Source organism: Cavia porcellus, unplaced genomic scaffold (genome assembly GCF_034190915.1).
Source record: "Cavia porcellus strain 051 isolate PalLab524CR breed Dunkin Hartley unplaced genomic scaffold, mCavPor4.1 scaffold_31, whole genome shotgun sequence".
NCBI lineage: Eukaryota > Metazoa > Chordata > Mammalia > Rodentia > Caviidae > Cavia > Cavia porcellus.
Window position 1 is genome coordinate 1,993,199 of NW_026947514.1, and position 19,388 is coordinate 2,012,586.

The 19,388-nt window shown below is 54.6% G+C and overlaps 1 protein-coding gene across 3 annotated transcripts in view; it reads right to left on the reverse strand.

Annotated features, from left to right (window-relative positions):
• Window positions 1-16,020, reverse strand: part of Traf3 (TNF receptor associated factor 3) — a 79,249-nt gene extending 63,229 nt beyond the window's left edge. For 2 of the 3 annotated variants that reach the window (XM_063241225.1, XM_063241224.1), the window contains exon 1: window positions 15,833-16,019. The gene's annotated coding sequence lies outside the window, so the exon portion shown is untranslated. Of the gene's footprint in view, window positions 1-15,832 lie in introns of all 3 variants that reach the window. The other variant, XM_063241226.1, reaches the window with a different exon arrangement.
• Between the last annotated feature and the right edge of the window lie 3,368 nt (window positions 16,021-19,388).

A 19,388-nucleotide genomic window follows, 5' to 3' on the forward strand; every position in this document is an offset into this window, starting at 1 on the left:
CAGGGATCGGAGGGTGCCCCAGCCTGCGATCAGTGCCCCCACCCGCCTCACTGGGCCTCGGTTCTTTTCATACACCAAGAGGTGAGGAAAAAATAACCGGCAGAAAAATCCCCTATGCAAAACCCCAAGCCTGTGGGAAGGAAGGCGGGACGGTGAATCACCGCTCCTCCCCTGCAGGGAGCACAGGTGAGTGGCCGCCCAGCTGGCTCCTGGGGCCAAGCAAGGGACACTGCCGCCTGGGGGTGGGGGGGGCTGTGGGGCACAGGGCAGCTGCATGGGTGGAGGGGAAGTGGCAGCTGCCAGGAACAAGCAATGCAGCGATACAGGGGTGACAGAACCAAGGCAGGAAAAGCAGGCTGGGGAGACTGGGCCTGAGTTCGAAGCAGCTAGAGGGGAGGGGACTTGGGCTGCTGGTGAACCCTAAGTGCAAACCCCAGGTGGCCCCGCTGCCTCCTTCCCCTGCAGGCCTGGTGAGCCAGCCCTGTGCAGAGTCCTGCTTGAGACCTGCCCGCCTCACTGGGGCCTCTGCTCCTTGGATGGACTTCCCCTTGGGGCAGAGCCTGGGAACACAGACTTCAGGACATAGGGCGCTGACTGCATGGTTTCTGCATGGCCTGGCATTTGGAGTGCCTACTGCACACCCTGGCCCCTCACAGTCATTCAACCACATGCAGGTCCAAGGCCAAGTCGAAGGAGAGATGTGGGGGAAAGATACCAGTTTGGGGAACTTAGGAACCACGGCTGGAAAATTATTTTATTTTTCTAATGGTATACACTCAAAAATTCCCATGCTGCTAACTCAAGTTTTGATCTACATCGAAGATGCTCAGGAAGGGTCTAGCAAGGGCTGCTGGGTATCTGAGCTCTTGCCCTCAGCACCCCGGCCCTCTGGCCCTCCTGGGAACTTCAAACACACCAGGGAACAGCCTCTGTGTAGTAAGTAAAATATTTTCTAATCCTTCGGATCTCACTTGATGACTGAAAGCTGGATGTCTGTAGAAAGCACTTCGTCTCGTAAAAACGGGAAACCTAAAGCATTACACACGCACAAGAAATCAAGATGGGGACTCTGCGTAAGTCCAGGACAAGGCTTTTCAACACCAGCCCTGCTGCCAGACGTCGAGGGCCCTGTCATTCCTCGGGGTGCTGTTCTGGGTCTGGAGGGTGTTCCTGCCACCACGGCCTCCCACAGGCTGCCATGACACCCACCACCATCACCACGCACACCCCACTGGGAAGCTCCCAGGCATTGCCAAGCCCTCCCTGGGCACCAGGCTGCCCCTGCCTTGGGACAAGAATCTCAGGCCTGGACCCAGTGGTCCCTGGCACTGCAGCCCAGCCAGGAGGTAGAAGGCAAACCAAGTGTCCTCTGTATATACATCACCTTGGGGAGAGAGTCAGTGCAGTGAGATTTTAAAAGCGCCTTAAAAACCACCAGCCTGAACTGTACCCTCTGGGAAACTGAAAGTGGGTCCAGAGGAGGACCCAGCCAGCGAGGCAGTGAGCCCTGACATCAGGCCATGGCTGCATTTCCTCTGGGGCAGGTCTGAACTGAGAGCCCGCACAGGGCGTGGCACCCAAGGGGACCCCAAGGACCCTACACCAAGCGGGGTGGGGTCACAGGTCCCACGCACCAGCGAGCAGGAGCAGCCGCAGAGCCTGGTGCCGCTTGGCCCAGCTGCACCCGGCACCACGTGCTCAGTGAAAGACTCTCCAGCCGGGACTCAGGCACCCTGAACCCAGGGAGGGGCTGGGCCAGCCCTGAGGGCCCCTCTTCTACCTGTTGTTTTCTCTACAAGAAAGTCATGGACCTGTGGCTACCCGAGACCTGATCAATGTCAGACGCCAGGGCAGTGCACCCCCCTGCCCTGTCTCAGACCGCACAGCCAGGGAGTCTCCTGGCCTCCTACCCCTGCCTGGCCAGGTCTGTCAAAGGCAGCATCAAAATGAAAATTTCTGACAAGGAGATCAAATGAGTTGCCCACTGGGCTTGCTGGTACAAGCACATAATCCCAACACTTGGGAGGCAGAAGCAGGAGGACTGCTCCAAGTTCCAGGCCAGCCTGGGCTGCACAGTGAGCTCAAGGCCAGCCTGGATTACAAAGGCCCAGGATTACTTTTGAGACCTTGTCTCAGGAAAAAAAAAAGGTGGTCAGGAATATAGCTCAGTTTCTTAAGCACTTGCCTGGTAAGCACAAGGTCATGAGTTTGATCCCTGGTACCAAAAAAAAAAAAAAGAACCAGTTGCCAATTACTTAAATTATCTAAACCAAAGCACACTAAACATGCATGGAGAGCAGAAGCTCCTCAAAGGGACAAAAGGCAAGAAAAGTAAAGACACGTAAGAGATTAAAGATGTAGTGAGCTTGAGACAGATTCTTTTGGGCCCCCAAAGGTTCAAATTGGTCCCAGTGCTCCTCTGAGAGGAGCTCTCAAGGAGCACTGGGACGCAGGGACCAAGGCTCGCCCTCCTCTCTGGAGGGCAGTTTCAGGGGGTTGTTCAGAGAGCGTGCACCTGTACCAGAGGACGTGCAGTTCCTGGAGTTCTCAGCGGCAGTCCAGGCTAGCACCGTGCACAGGGTCAGGGTGCTCAGGGCGCTCAGGTCCTGCATCCCCCTCCTCAGCAGGGTGAGAAGCTGGGCCTGAAGACAGCCAGCCAGGGGCCGTACTGCCCCAGAGGCAGGGTCTTACACAGCACCTGGCAGGCCAGGTCCCCTGCCTAAGACCTGCAGTTCCCGGGCCCAAGGGCCGCCTGCAGCGCCACACCTTCCTGGGAGATCACACAGATGCTGAGAGGCCAGGAAGAAGCCCAGCCACCATGCTAAAGCCCAGGACGCATCCAGAAAACTCACCCAGAAGCTGGGCTAACAGTGTTAGCTACCTTTTCCTTCTGGTGTGGTGGAAGGTTTCTTTTTAAAAAACAAAAACCAAAAACTTTCCACATTTCTTCTGTGCTCTTTACAGAACCGGTCCTGGGCTCTCTGCTGGCAGCTATTGTGTCAGGCACGTGGTTGCTCCCAGCGACATGTAGCCTGGTGGCCTGCACACGGTGGGCCAAGGACACTTCCTTGTGATCAGAGGAGATGCTCCATCACCTGGAAAACGAAGCCTGGCACACCAAAGGCGATGGTCCCAGGAAGACAGCGCCACAGAGCAAAGAGTAAGGTGCCTTCTTGGGTATCCAAAGCGGGTCCACAGCACCATCACCATGGTCCCTAAAGCAGAACTAATGCCATGTGCACTTCAGAGCTGAGAGGGGAAACACTGCATGTGCACTCAGGGTTACACAACCCTCCCTGGAAAGTCAGGGCGGCACCCATGAGCACACTTGTTAGTTAATAGTGCAGCCTGATACCAAAATTCCTGTTCGGGGACAGACGACAAAGCCTTGCATTCAGCCGAAGTGGCAGAGACCTGGGAGAAGGCAGAGGCTCCAGACTGGGGAACTGGTGTGGGTTAGCAGCCTCACAGTGAGGGCCAGGCTGGGGCTGGACACTGGTGGCATCACCTGGAAACCCTGGAAGCTGGAGACCAGCAGGGCCTAGGCACTGGTGGGATTCGAGACCCCACTGCAGCAAGTCCCAGACAGCCACACAGACAAGAAACAGAAGACACAGCCTGCCTTCTATTCTCAGGACGGAAAAGCACAGGCTCCTGTAATTTTAAGTATGGTTTTCATTTCTGTGGTGCATTCATTTATGGTGAGCTCTTCGGTTTATTTCATAACAACCAACAGCCCTGTTATCATCCCAACCCTGGACGGCCAATTGGTGAAGCCACCCAACAACCCCAGCACAAAGAAAAGGCAGGGGTAACTTTACCTCATCTCATGATGGAGCCCACTTAGTTGTAACACCCAAGGCACCCAGTGACAGCTGAGAGCGAGTGGACATGAGAACCACCTGTCCCCCACCCCTGGTCAACCCAGTCACCAACCCAGTCTCCAAAGGAGACAGAGGACAAAGGGAAGCCGTTCGGGCAGATGCCGCCCAAGGACACTCAAGGCCAGCAACTGCTGGACCTAAAGGATGGACTTCAAATGGGTGCCACAACTCTGAAGACACACATCTCTGGTGCAGTGAGAGACCCAGACTGGGAACAGGGCTCCTGCCTCCGGGCTGTGGGGGCAGCAGCAGAACCAGGGCAGCGAGGCTGTGCCCACTCACGTCCGCCATCTGGCAGACCAGGAATGGCTCTGGCTCCCTCTGCATGGAAGGCCAGGGGATAAGAGGACCATCCAGGAGACCGGCGGAGGACACCGAGTCATGGGAAATGACATGCACGAGGGTGATCTCCAAGGCATAAACTGTTAAAAGCAGCGAACACATACACACCTGTCAAAAACCCACACTTTTTTATTCTAGTACTGGTGATTAAACTAAGCTGCATCCCCGATCCTTTTTAATTTTATTTTTTAAATTTTAAGACAGGGTCTCGGTGAGTGGTCCAAGCATGATTTGAACTTAGGATCCTCCTGCATCAGCCCTCCAAAGTGCCGGGATTAGACGTGTGCTACTGTGCTCAGTTGACCCCACATCCTATACATGAACAGCTACAACTTTTTATTTTTGGTACTGGGGATTGAACTCAGATGTCACACTTGCCAAGCAGGAGCTTGTGCCACTGAGCTGAACCTCTAAACCCCTACAACTTTATTCTAACATGTCTAGGAGATTAACTAAAATGACCTGGGTAATGCAAAAGATATTCAGGATATATTGGGTCACTAATATTTTATCAATGAATTTCTTTAAAGAGGAGATAAGCATAAATTTAAAGTCTGTAACACCCTTCAAAATGAAAGTGAAGGTTTTAAGGACACAAAAAAACTTCAGACAGACTCACTATGCAGCCTAGGTGAGCCTTCAATTCCCAACCCTCCTGCCTCAGCCTCCCAAGTGGGATTACAGAATGTAGCACCTCACCCAGCTCAAGTACTTTTTGAAATGCATGGGAAGGGAGACAATGTATGGAACAAAAGTTGTACTTGAAAAGCTCTTGGCAAACAGGTGATAAAAGAAAGCTGCCCATCACGTAACTGAGCCACATCTTTCGCACAGCAGTTTCCAGGTCATGGGCAGGTGCATTCAAGAACCCGACTCATGAAACCTTCCTTCAGAGCACAGAACGCATTCTCCCCAAGAAAGCCACAAACAGAAAACCACTGAGGCTCCCTCTGGGCACCGTGGAATCGGGCACCGTGGAATCCGCCACCTCTGGCTCCGGGATCAGCAGTCGCCAATCAGAGCCCCATGCTCCCAAGATTCTGATTGGGCAGCTCTGGGCTTCTCTGGCCTCCTAATGGGAAGAAGGGTGCTAGGGAACCCTAACTAAGCTGGGGCTTCTGGGACCCAAATGCTCACCCTGGAGTCCAAATGCCACCCAGCAGCAAGGCCGTGTGCAGAAGCCCCAGGGCAGCACGCTAACCTCCAGGACAGGCAGGCCACCATCATCACTGCCCATGCTGCATGGTGGCTTGTGGACAGAGGAATCTTGCAGGTAAGGACAGGTCCCTAAGCCTTAGTGCTCAGGGCAGCGTGGTCCTTGGCAACCACTGCCCACAGCAACTGGCCACTTTCTCGGGCAGCGGATCTCCCTCAGGAAATCTCCTCCCACCCCAAGGTCAACAGCACTCCCTCCCTGACTCCCTGGTGGATGCTGGGGTGGCACCGGTGTCCACCCGACTCGGTAGGGACAGCTCCTGACCATGGGGCTGGGAAGCTTGGCACACGTGAGGTCCCCTAGAATCTTCTATGGGTGCTGAGTTGGGGGAAGGTAAGAAAACTGTGAAGAAACATGAGGGGGTCAAATGTGGCTGGTACCTTGCTATCAAAGCCAGAGATGCCTCAAGAAAACTACATGTTAATGTGTCCTTAGTATGCAGCCCCAAATTCCTCATTGGAACACTGGCAAATGACCCAACGACCCATCAGGAGGCCATGTATGGACACAGTGAGATTTCTCCCACCACCCAAGGGTGACCCAACAGGCAGAAACCAATCACTGCAACACAACAGGTTAACAGGACAAGGAAAGACACAGCACAGCATCACCTCAGACCACAAAAGGGGACTGATAAAATTCAGCAACCTTCTATGACATTAAAAAAAACTAGGAACAGAATGAATCTCGACAAGACAAAAGGCCTTTACTTTGGAAAAACTCAATTAACTTCATACCTGTGAAAGATGAAAAGCCTCCCCTGGGATCAAAACCCAGGCGCACACTCCTGGCTGCTGGCAACCATCACTGCGGCATCAGGGTGCTCAACGTCCTCACCAACGTAATAAGGCAAGAAAAAATAAATGACATCAGGACTGGAGGGAAGCAGTGACCTATACTCACAGACGACAGGGCTCCACACAAGGAACATCCCATGGGCCCCGCAAAACCATCACTCAGGTAGAAAGCAGCACAGTTAGAGGGCATCAGACTTACCACACAAGCAGAGCTGCGCTTCTATATACCAACAACACACAACCCAAAACGAAAATTAAGAAAACAATTTGTAGTAGAACTCACAGGAACAAATACCTGGAAATACATCTATCCAAGGAGGTGAATGATCCGTATGCTGAGAGTACAAATTATCACTAAAAGAAATCAAAGCAGATATAACTAAATGGGAAGACATCCCATGTTCACACAACAGACGTGGTGCAATCCCCATGGACGTTCCACTGACCTCTTTTGCAGAAGTGGACAAGCTAACCTCCCAACTGCCCATCTCAAGGATGCTGAGTGGCCAAAACAACATAGAAAACAAAGAAATGCTCCAGGCAAAGTGGTGCACACTCGGAAGGCTGAGGCAGGAGGACCACCATGAGTTCAAGGCCAGCTTGGGCTACACAGTGAGTGCAACTGAGTTCAAGACCAGCTTGAACTATATAGTGAGACCTGCCTCAATCAATCAATCAATCAATTGACTTCATTGAAAGTAAAACCTCAGCCAAGAATGGTGGTGACACACCTGTAATCCCAGCACCTCTATAAGGATGAGGTGGGAGGACTGTAAGGTCCAGCCCAACAGAGCACATTAGGTGACTTAGGGACACTCTGTCTCGAAAAAATAATCAAGTCTGTGGCTAGGTACAAAATCCCCAGGTTTAACTCCCAGTACAGCAAAAAAAAAAAACTAAAAATGTTATGCAAGGGACAGGAAGGCAAGTGTGTGACAGGAGAAAACACGTGCCTAGTAAGGGTTTAATATCCACAACACAACAAGGACACTTACAAACCAACAGAAAAAGATAACCCAATTCGAACACAGACCAATGACTCAGATGGACACTTAAAGGACAATAAAAACAGAATTAGAAGACACACAGGTGGACACGATACTCATGAAGATGATCCCTGTCACTGGTCGTCTAGGAGGTACAAGCAGAACCACAAGGAAACACCACACCACACCACGCCCCAGGAGGGAAAGCAGGCTCGGGGGAGCTGCAAGTGACCCAAGTGACACACAGCCCCCACGGCCACTGCACCCCAGAGGCTCCCAGAGAAGGGCCTGCCACAGCTGCTCCAACACCGCAAACAGTCCACATCCAGGTAGCACTCTCCACACTCCAAAACCCTGAAAACCACCCAAAACCCCGTGAGCAGATGGACAGAGAAACAAGCTGTGGTCTGCACACCCAGTAGTCACTGCTGAGCAGCAGGAAGAAACAGAAGAGCTAGCCATGGATACACACCTGTGGCCCAGCCACCTTAGAGCCTGAGCCAGGGGGTGGTGCAAATTCATGGCCACCCTGGACAACTCGGTGAGACCCTGGCTCAAAATAAAAAACAGAGGGCCAGGGATTTAGCTCAGGGCACAAGTGCCTGCCTGGCAAGCATGAGGTCATGAGTTTGATTCCCAACACCAAAAAATAAAAATAAAATGAAATAAACAGAAAGGGCTGGGGGGCATGGATCAGTACAAGGTTCCAGGCTCAGCCTTAGGCAAACACACACGTGTGCATGCATGCATGCATGCAAAATAAAACACAGGTACACGTGCAACACAGACACCCCTCATGTATCATACACAGCACACAGGCAGAGCCACAGAAACAGCCAGCAGCCAGGGATGGGCAACCTTTGAGGTGAGGGTGACGGATGTCCTGGAGCTGGACAGCTGGACTGCACAACACAGTGGACACTGAAACATCATTGGCTACATGCTGACCAAGGCACCTGAGGACCACGCTGGGCTGTGGCTGACCCATGCATACGGTACGCAGACACGCCAAGCACTGTCACGCCCACAGACACACTGATGGCCGCTCAGATGGAGACTGCCATTAGCCAGGGCCAGTAAGACCTTGGGGCGGAACCCGAACAGCCCCGAAGGACTCGGAGAGTATTACTCCTGCTCAGTCACGGATAACAATAAAGGCTCAATGTGAACTGAAATTTGTCAAAATTCATCATAGGCAAAAAACACTTTAAGAATGGGGGTTACAGGGGCTGGGGATTTAGCTCAGCGGCATAAGCGCCTGCCTTCAAGCAGGCAGTCGTGAGTTCGATCCCTGGTACCGATAAAAACGAAAAAGACAAAAAAAAAAAAAAAAGAATGGGGGTTACCTAGAGCTTGATCTTGTGTAAACATACTACGATTTTGGTTTCCAGGCAGTTTTGGGGGGGTGGCAGTCCTACAGACTGAACCCAGATCTTCGCAATGAACCACAACCCTGTCCCTTCCTAGTTTTTACGTTTACGTATTTATGTTTATCCTGAGACAGGGTTCACCAAGTCACTAAGCTGCCCAGCTGGCTCAAACATGCGACTCTCCTGCCTCAGCCTCCGAGTGCTGGGGTGCACAGGAGTGCGTCTCCGTGCCCTGCTCACGAAGACTCCTGATGGTGCAGTAATGGCGTCTGTCTAGCTCCACCCGTGAGAGACCCTGGCGGGGCCAACCTACACTCCCGAGAGTGCCACTGCCACCTGGCTGCCACGTCATGTCCTCCCTCTCTGGACTGGCACTGAATGGAGGGGCTCACCCTACAGGTACTTTCTACCATGGTAAAATACTAACCCGTAAAGTCTGCCATTCTAACAAACTTCACTGCACTGCTCGCTGGTTTAGACACACGCAGAACGTCACAGCTCACCACCGTCCACCTCTGCAACTGCAGTTACCATGTCACAGAGTCTAGTGGTCCACACCTGTCACCCCAGCACTGGGGAAGCTGAGACAGGAGGACTGTCGTGAGTTCAGGGCCAGCCTGGTCTCCACAGTGAGACCCTGCCTCAAAAAAACCAAGAGAAAAAAGAACAGCGAAGTCGTGCAAGGCGGGGTAACTCACATCCTGGCCGGCCACGCTGACCGAGCTCAGACCAGGGCTGCACCGTGCTGGGAAACTGCTCTCATCTTCTGTGTACATCTCAGGCCACAGTGTGGAGCTGCAAACATCCAAGGGACCCCATCCATCCCCAACACGAGAGTCCTCCGAGGCGCACCAGGACACTCACGTGTCCCAAGCCAGCAAACAACTCCATCTTCTGCCACCCAGGAACCCAGCTCTGGCTCAGAGTCCTGGACAGGGACACCGGGCATGGGATGAACCACAGTCTGCCCTGCAGCAGTCATCACCCTGCTGGATTCTGCATTCAAAGCCTTTCCAACGGTTCCAGCAGTGGAGCCATGTAAAATCCCCACCTGGCCGAACCGCTGCTTCCCTGCCTACCAGGCCAGGCATTCTCTGCCTGCACTTCGCTTCCCATCAGTGAACTGTAGTTCTAACAAAAGTGGAGCTGAACGAGCACTGGCTGTCACCACGGGGCTCCGGAGTGACCAGGCGTCGGGGACTGCTTCACCCTCACAGGCTCGTGTGCACAAAGCCGCACAGAGATCCAGACTAAACTCTTGTGTGTCGTAGACCACAGGATTAAATGGAAATGAAGAGAGAGGAAGGGAAAGGAAAACACACTGTTAGTGACGTTGGGGCCTGCGCCTGGGCAAGATGGAGGCAGCTCCGAAAGACAGGGCCCAAGGACGCCCAAGTGACCTCCCCGGGCAGCAACTGGGGTTCCAGCCCCGAGCTGCATTAGGACATAGGGCACCACAGAACCCTGCTCAGAAAATGACCCCTATGCAGGAGGCCAGCAGCCCTCACTGGAAGGAAGGGAAAGCAGATGCTGAAGGCCAAAAAATTATTTTAAGGCCACTATGCATGATCAAAACTAAAGCCAGGGCCAAGTCTAGAAGCCGAAGCATCCTACACTGGGCTGTAACTCAGTGTAAACTGGCAGCAGACTTCTGAGTGCTGTAGGCCCACTGCATGTTCTTTGAGGGGACCACACCCACCTGGACAGGTGAGGCCAGGAGCCAGGACTCCCTTCGTGGGACTTGCCACAGCAGACATGGTTCCCCAGGAAACACCAGGCACCCAGGGTCATCCACACTGCACGGTGCTCCTGCTGCAGGGCCAGGACCGGAGAGGCAGATCACCTGGCCTCTTAGCTCTAGCAAACGGCACAGTTCCCAGCACCTGGCATACGTGGAACCTGAAGAGTCTAGGATTTCTGACTTTTCAGAATTTCAAATATTTGCATCTACAGCACATAATAAAGTATCTTAGAGTTGGAGCCCACGTGTAAACATAAAGTTCATTTATGTTTCATGCAAAGAGCTTGATTTGGGAGCGTTTCAGAGTTTGGGTTTTTGGATTAGGAATCTTCAACCTAAAATTCTCGATGATCTCAGGATGGAATTAAAAGCTACACAGGAAACACAAAAAATGCTGGGAAAAAACCTACTCTGGGTAGTCACTGCTCCGTCATTACTTGAGTTGAGATCTTGAGTCCCTGTCCAAACCCTGAGCGCCTACAGTGAGAGGCCTCGCTAGGCATGGCAGCACAGGTGTCACCCAGTTACTATGAGGCTGAGGCAGGAGGACTGCAAGTTGGAGGCCAGTCTGAACAACTTAGTGAAAAGGTCTCAAAATAAAAATTTATAAACAGCAGAGGGATGTAACTCAGTGCCACAGACGTGCCTATGCTAGGAGGCCACGGTCAACCCCCAACTGCAAGAAAACGAGGCAGGGCCAACCGGGAAAGCTCCACGGTCTACAGTCACCGCCAAGAAACTTGACACACGACTGCACTCAAGCTGAGCTGTCCCTCCTCTGTGCATCTTATCCTCTGCCTGAAGAACACGTCCACATCTACCTCACTCCATCCACCGTGCAGACAGGACAGCCAGCGGCCTGCCCAAGGCCGTTCCCAGCCAGTGCAGAGGGCAGAAGGGCAGACAGGCATGCATCCAGGCTGGGGACAGACAGCTGGAGCTCCAGGGAACTTCTCAGGGTCGAGGGAGCCGTGGGGTGGGTAAAGGCAATGTATCTTCTGGAGCCTCAACAGTACCAGAGCAGGGAGTGGTGGTGCATGCTGGTGACCCCAGCACTTGGAAGGTGGGGGCAGGAGGATCACCAGAGTTTGAGTCCAGCTTGGCCTATGCAGCCAGTTCAAGGCTAGCCTGAAGTATGTAGCGAGATCCTGTCTCAAAACAAAAATTAAAAAAACAGTACCAGAAACTATACAAACTGAGTTTATATTAAAACAGTCAAAACACATTACTTACCACAAGGTAAAATTCACAGTAAATTCTGAGGTAAAATGTAAAGGGCTCGTTCCCACTCCCTCAGAATAAAGCCCGACACCAAAAGCCTTTGAAGCCTGTACACTTACTTAATAAGAAAGTTTCAAACAACAGGCCACATGATTCCCAAAACAGGGTATTTAATTTCCAGTATGAAGCTCTGACTTTCAGGCATCAATAGGCAAATGGGGCTGAGAGATCGGCTTCTCAGCCTTTCAGCTTTGGGTCAGGTGTAAAATGAGGCTCCCTTAAATGCAAGACCCCTGACGTGTCACCACAAGGGCAGGGTAGTGTCCCTCCGCAAATGCTCACATGAGGCTCTCCAGGCCACCTGGCTCCAGGATCAGGAACGCATACGAGGTGGCCCAGGAAGGGAGGCCAGGCTGGCCTGCAGGCTTCCAGAGGGCGGCACGGAGCTCCCCGAACACTTCATCCAAGTGTCCCCACCTCGGGCCAGGCATGTGGCTCCGTGGGAGAGCACTGGACAATACACGCCAGGCCCTGGTCCTGGGCTCATACCAGAGGATGAAGACACCCAGGGGCCCTGCTTTACCACGAGGGCAGCGCTCCTGGACCCTAAACAGTCCACTCTCCCACTGGGTCTGCCATGGCCATGCTTCTTCAACCCAAGTTTCAAGTTTCTAATAAATATGCGTTGGTGGTCACCACAGAATCCTGGTTTCGACTACAAAGACAATCAGGACATCACATCCTGACGGCTCGGTGGAACAGCCCTGTGAGACACCATCCGTCATGTGGCCTCTACTTAACTTTTGTCTTAATGCTTCAATCAGCATGGCACAAACCCTAGAGAGAAAAGTAAATCATGAAAGGAAATGTGGGGATTCGGGATGGTTCAAAAGGGAGAGGGAGGAGCAGCTCGGAGAAGAGGCTAGGTAACTCACCACCACCCGGACAGGTCCACTGCGCCTCTCCCTGCAGGTCACCAGAGCTCCTGGTCACAGGGGGCAGCACGGGAAATGCCACATGCAGACAGGGACAATGAACTGTCTAGGGCCATTGCTCACGCCACAGGGAGCGCCCCTCTCCCAGCCACTCCCAGACCCTACCCAAGGCTCCAAGGGTCCCAGTGCCAAACTGCTGACTCCAGGCCGGGCTCGAAGCCGCCCCAGAGGCCCACCCTCACTGCCCCAGCAGCCTGGGCTTCCTTCTCTCTTTCGGTGAATTTCCCCCACACTTCCAGTCTTCTACACCAGCGCTCACTCGAGTCCTCCTACACGTCATGCCTTTCTAGTTTCTTTCCGGTGGGTCTCGATTCTCACCAAACCTTTGCTCAGCTCCCTGAGGGCAGGACAGTGAGTCCTCCTGTTTCTTCACCCTTTCTGCACCAGAGCTTGTCCCAAAGGCTCAGCCAGGTGCCTGCTGGCCTCTTGGGTCTCCCCTCACTCTGCACAGGAGCCCTGCTACCCAACTTCACACCCTGGGAGGAGGCACAGCACAGTAGCTACAAGACTACAGAAATGAAGGGCATATTCTTTTTTTTTTTTTTTTTTTTGAGACAGTATCCCTCAGGGCCAGGAATTTAGCTCAGCAGTATAGGCGCTTGCGTCTGCCTGGTGAGCACAAGATCGTGAGTTTGATCCCTGGTACCAAAAGAAAAGAAAAAGAGACAGTGCCTCACTATGTACTATAAGCTGGCTCGAACTATGTACCACAGGCTGCTTCAAACTCAAAGCAATCCTGCCTTAGCCTACCCAATGCTGGGATGACAGGCCTGTGCCACACATCCAGCTGGGACATATTAACTGAGCAATTAAAGGAACGAAAAGCTCCCTGAGTCACAATTATTTCAAGGAACACAACACAGAAAGAATCTGACCTTCTGGAGCAGACAGATGTCTCCTGCCACCTGCACCTCTGACACCCAATACCTGCCAGCCAACCATGCCTCGCCCGCAGGGACTAAGAAATTTCACCAAAACAAGATTTTCCACTCCATGACAGAAGCCTCCCCTTCCCCTTTCCAGGTAGACCTGCAACCCCTGTCCTATCCTGGAATAAACAGTGGGCACGAATGAGGTAAAAAGGCCTTTCTACAATGAAAAAGCCATTTCACAGTTTTTATTAATTATAAACAACAGAAATCACACAAACACATGTAACATCTTCTTACGTTTTTTCGTCTCCTATTTGAAAGTGAGCTGGCTTCTCTATTAGCTCCTTGGGAACCCCCACCGACCGCTCCCCACCTCCCCATGTGCTCTCAGCCCCAGACCCCCAGGGCCCCTCTCTCAGGCTCCAGTCTAAGCATCACCCAATCTCCGGCCACGACCACCTCTCCCTGGTCATCTTGTAAATGCTCAGCACACTTCTCTTTGTAGCTCCCTCCCAGTTCTCTGCATCTGCAGGCAGTCACTATCACCACACACAAACACACACACACACACACAGGTGCAGACACACTCCAAAGACACCAAATAATTCTGCTTCCTTTCTGAACACTTGCAAAGAAGCCCGAGAGGAGTCCAGATCCCACAGAGTCACCCCAGAGGCCTTGGCCTTGAGACTTCCCCTGAAATTGCCCATTGAGAGGAAATCTGGCTATTGCATAATATTTGATAGGTTAGAGCCCTGGCAGCTCAGTCTCACTCTACCAGAGGAGAACACAGAGGGGCAAGTGTCATGCAATTTCCTTTGTGTGCCTCAGCCACCTCAGGCTTGCAACACCACTGGGACAGTCTCATCCTTGAAGTGCAGCCTCAGCATCACCAGAAAGGATTTTAAGAGAATGATCAATCATTCTTATCCTGCAGCTCATTAGCATATCTCTCCTGCCAACACCCCAGGAAGTCGTCCTCAGTTTGCACACTGAGAAATGTAAGGGATTCTAGTAGGGGTATTTAGAGAAACCCCAAACCGGGTTCAGACAGTTCAGTTAAATAAAGGACTTCTTCCAGGCACGGCCAGGACAGGGGAGATTTCGATGGCTTTACTGAAACCACTGGCTGCTGTGACCGCCTGCTGTCAGCAGAATGTCTTCACGGCTCTCCTCCTCACAGTGAGGCCATCTTATTAATTCCAAAGAGAATGGGTAACATCCAGGAAAAATAACTGGTCTTCCTTCTCTATACAGAAAAATTCACATCTTAAAAACAAAAAATGCTGGCATTCTGGCCACCCAGCTCCTGCACTGTGACAGCTGGAGATGGCGCCGGGCAGAGACACCTCACATCATAAGCCCTGCCAGGGTCTGACTCTCACTCCGGCACTGGCAGGGGCTGTCAGGGTTTCCATCATGAGCACCTACTCACAGGATTTCCGACCTCCCATGATATTTTCCAGTTTTCACGTTGATAAGACTTATTCAGTGCGGGCCAAAGAATTTTCATTTTTAGACTAATTCTTATTATTTATAATACCACAGCATAGAGAGAAGAAGCTGCAACACTTCCTCTCATTTGAATAGAGGACGGCTGCGCTATATTTCGCCCGGCATGCTACATGTGATGCAGTCTTTTCAACAGGCCATTTGCAAAGACCTGAAGGCATGGGAAGATTTTAAGCCCAACGGAAGGTCCACCTGGGCATTTCTCCAGAGAAGGATTTTTACAGACATATGCAAGAGAACAGAGCGCAGCATCTCCAAAGGCTTCACCAGTGTGCATTCACAGAAAATGCTAGGAAAAAAATAATTATGGCTCCTGGGCAGTAGTATGCTGTGAATGTAAATTAAGAAGCTGCTGCCACGCTGCTCCACAAACCCTGATGACCGCACGGAAATAAATGGAGATAACAGCGTGTCCATAAACACACACACTCGCACGCACGCACGCACATGCACACATCGGAGGTCTCATACTGAAAACGGATTCCGAGCTCGATGCAAAATGTGAACGCAGCGGTCCTACTCGGGCCAGCGCAGCCTGCTGGCATTCAGAGCACGTCCCCGGCCCATCCTCCCGCGGGCGGCCGCTTCCACCCGAGACCGGGGAGGATCCGCACCCAGGCCGTCCAGGCACGCGTGGCCCGGCTCTGCGGCGCGCTGCGGGCCCCATCCGCAGCGATGACTCAGGGCGAACTTTTTTCCCCTGGCCGGCGCCCGCGGCCACGCAGCCCCGGCCTGACCGCACGAGGCCCCGCTTCCCGGAACCCGGCCTCTGCCGCAAAGTTTACAAAGTTGCGGCGCCGGGCGCGGGCCGGGATGGAGCCCGGGCCCGGACGCAGCCGCCCGCCGCGCCGCCCGCCCGCCCGAGCCGCCCGCGCCGCCCGCGCCGCCCGCCTTACCCCGCTCCGCGCCGCGCGGCCGCTCAGGGGCGCCGGGCGCGTCCTCCGCCGCCGTCCGCAGCGTCCCGCTCCCCGGGCGGCCCCATGGCGGGGGCGGGGAAGCGGCGGCCGCCGCCGCGCCGGCTGGAAAGTCCCTGCTGCTGCGCCCGGCTCGCGCACGCGGCGGCCGCCGGCCGCGCCGCCTCACGCACCCCGCGCCGGCGCCTCCTCCGCGCGCTGGAAATCCCCGCCGCGCGCGCGCCCGCCCCGCCCCCGCCGCCGCCGCGCGCGCGCCGTCAGCCGCCTGCCGCCGTCACCAAGGGCCCGCGCGCGCTCGCCTAGCAACACGCCCCGCCCCTGCCGCGCGCGCCCGCCTTTCCGGGTCAGGGCGCCCTCGGCCGCGTGGGTTCGAGGTCCAGGCTCCCCGCGCCCCCGCCGCCCCTCCCACGGGCCCGCGGGCACACGCGTTCTCCCGCGCCCGCGGAGAGCCACGTCGCTGCCTGGTGCCACAGGCGCCTAGGCGCACCGCGCGCGCACGGACACACTCGCAGGGGCCGGTACGGGCTCGCATCGACCCCACTGCATCCTTAGGGGGCCCAGTTCTGGCCTGTGCTCAGCTTGGAAGTACACGAGCCCCGAGACACACTGGCCAGCCCGCGTGTCTTGCACACGCACAATCCCGCTCACAGAGCACGCTCTCCCACACGCACACGCACACTCCCGCGTATACATGTTCTCTCACACACACACATCTCGTAACACATACACTCACCTGCACACACACTCCATTTCACACGCACGCTCCAGGGCAGGCACACTCCTGCACATACATACTACTGCGCACACTCGCACTGCCCACAACACTCTCCCATGCACACTGGCACTCCCTGAACAACCTCATGCTGTCCCACAAACACGCGGTCTTCCACGCATGCACACTCCACGCACACATGCACTATCTTCACACGCTTGCTCTCAATGCACAATCCTTGCACACATGCGTGTTCTCCAGTGCACATGCACTCTGCTTGCATTTGTAGCGAGCCTGGGCTGCCTGCCCTTCTGTGGGGCAAGTGTGTGGCTTTCAGGAGATTCCCCTGGGAAGCTGGGTCTCCTCGCCACCACTCGGAGGGTGGCCAAATTTGCCACCCTAGTCCTCTGCAGCACAGATCAGGGGTCCTGTTTCCCCGGGGACCTGGTCTCCTGCCCCACGTCTTGGAAGAGCCGCCAAGCTCCAAAACCCAGCCCCGCGGGAGAGCCAGCGCCAGCAGGCAGGGGACTGCTCAATTGATCGGAGTTCCTGCAGGCTCGGCTCCTGAGGCCCCTAGGCCGGAGCTGAGACCAGCGTGACCAGCTCGAGCCAGTCACTGGTGCTCCTCCAGTGACTCATGTGAGCGCGGAGGCAGGAAGTCCAGCATCTCCCCGTGGAATGTTCCAGAGCCCCAGACTACAGGCCCCCACGTCTCAGGCTGCAGGAGCCCAACAGGTGCTCCTTTGCAGCCACGGGGGTGGGGGTGGGGGTGGGGGTGGAGGGCTCCCTTGCCAGGCACAGCCGGGCCAGTAGCGCCCCCATCTGGGCCACAAGCGTGGAGCTCCCCGATGTGTCCCAGAGAGACGCTCGGTTCCTGCCTGCGGCCAGCGGGTCAGCGGGCCAGCCTCGGCATCCCGCCCACGGCCGTGGGCTCTGAGGTGAACCGCAGATGGGGTCCCTACCCCTCCTGAGCAGGTGTTCCTACCTGTAGGAGTTGGACTGACCCTGACCCCGAAAACTCAGGGCCCCAGCGCTCCCACCCCCCCACCCCCACCCCCACCCCCGCCCAGCCAGGTGCCCACCCCCACCTACCACCTTGCACCGTGTCACAGAGAACCGCTTTAAGATTGTCGAAGCCAGCAAAGGCTACCTTCTCCTTGAGGATCGCTTTTGTTCTTTTTAAAAGAAGCCAAAAGCCAGGGGGTTCAGAGACCCATCCATCAGCAGGGGCTCCTTTCATCCCACCCCGAAGCGCTAGGGAGCCGCTGAGCCTGCAGGTCCGGCTGCACGGGCGCCTGAGCCCTCTGCTGGGAGACCTGCTCCTGCACTCCAATCTTCCACCCCATCCTCCTTCTCTTTCCCCATTTTGTGAACCCTTCTAGAGCCCACCCTCCCCCAACACACACCCCAAGAACTGACGGGAGGCAGCGCAAAGTTTGCCCCAGACCGCGCCAGGGCTTCTGGGGCTGGTGCTGTAGCCACTGCAGTGGCTGCGGGGCAGCAGTGACAGGCGGCAAGAGCAGCCAATCACAGCGCTCTCCTCCCTGCATTGCAAAGGCAGAGCTTACACGTTCCCTATGGCAACGCCAACAACAAGCCTCACCATTTCTGGACAAAGACATTTCTCACCCGAGTTTATGTAGCGTGACATGTTCTTTTCTGCTGCATTTCGAGATGTGCATGGGGACATTAGAGTGACTCTCTTAAGCAACACAGCTGGAAAGCCAATCCTGCTTTCTAGAAGAAGAGTTTGTACTGGACCGTGTTAGGGGCTTCAGGGCTGTGCATGGCTTTATCAGGCCTCTGCCTGAATCTGCTGACCAGGACCACGAGTGATAGCTTCAAGTGTAAAAACCCAGCCTTGAGGGTCTAATGTGAGCTGCAGGTTACCGACCTCTTCTTTGTCACTGAAGCATATCAGGTGCCACCTAAAGAGGAACCTTGGCAAAGTCCCAGGGGTAGCAACTGTCCACTGGAGCCTTTCAATGTTTTTGATTACATTCTACACACACACACACACACACACACACACTCTCTCTCTCTCTCTCTCTCTCTCTCTCTCTCTCTCTCTCTCTATCCCCACTCTTTCCCAGTCTGTGGCTTTCCCAAGACCTCACAGGTGACCACGGGTCTGGGGAGACGCCAGCTTCCCACTGACAGCTTTGATGGGAACCAACAGCCCATCTGACCTTTGCCACTCTCTGGACATCACTCCAATCCCACCATGCACCTGGGAAACAGGGATCTCACGGAGTCTCTGAGCCCCACCCAGCAAAACTCATGAAAGCTGCTGTGAACATTTCCTGCCTTCCTGGGCTTCAGAGGCTACACTCCCATCTCTCCTTCCCCCCAGGGCTCATTGCTCTCCGAGTTTCCCCCAAGTCATTCAGCCCCAGACCGTCCCACCACCATGTACTCCACACGCAAAAGCCTATGCCTGGCAGAGATGTCCCTGCGAAGCCCAGCTTCCTACCCCGAAGCACCGAGGCTGCTGACATCATTGCTCCTCGAATGTTAGGGATGAGGAGGAAGACCATACTGGGGCCACCAGAGGTCTCAGGTTGAGGGGATTCAGGCTGCAAAGTGTCCTTGTAACTCACTGACAGCACAGCTTGCTGTCTCTCTGTGAATAAAGGCAGCACAGCACCTCCCACCCTCAGGCCGAGGCCTACATGGCGTCTTGGGTGTCGCATGGTGCCCAGAGGAAGCTGTCCCTCCACCTCCCATCTTCATCCTCACAAGGCTGAGTAAATGCCTGTCCTTCCTAAGTATCTTCTGGAGGGGGAGACAGAAAATAACCAGATCACAAGGGACTTTGTCATGAGT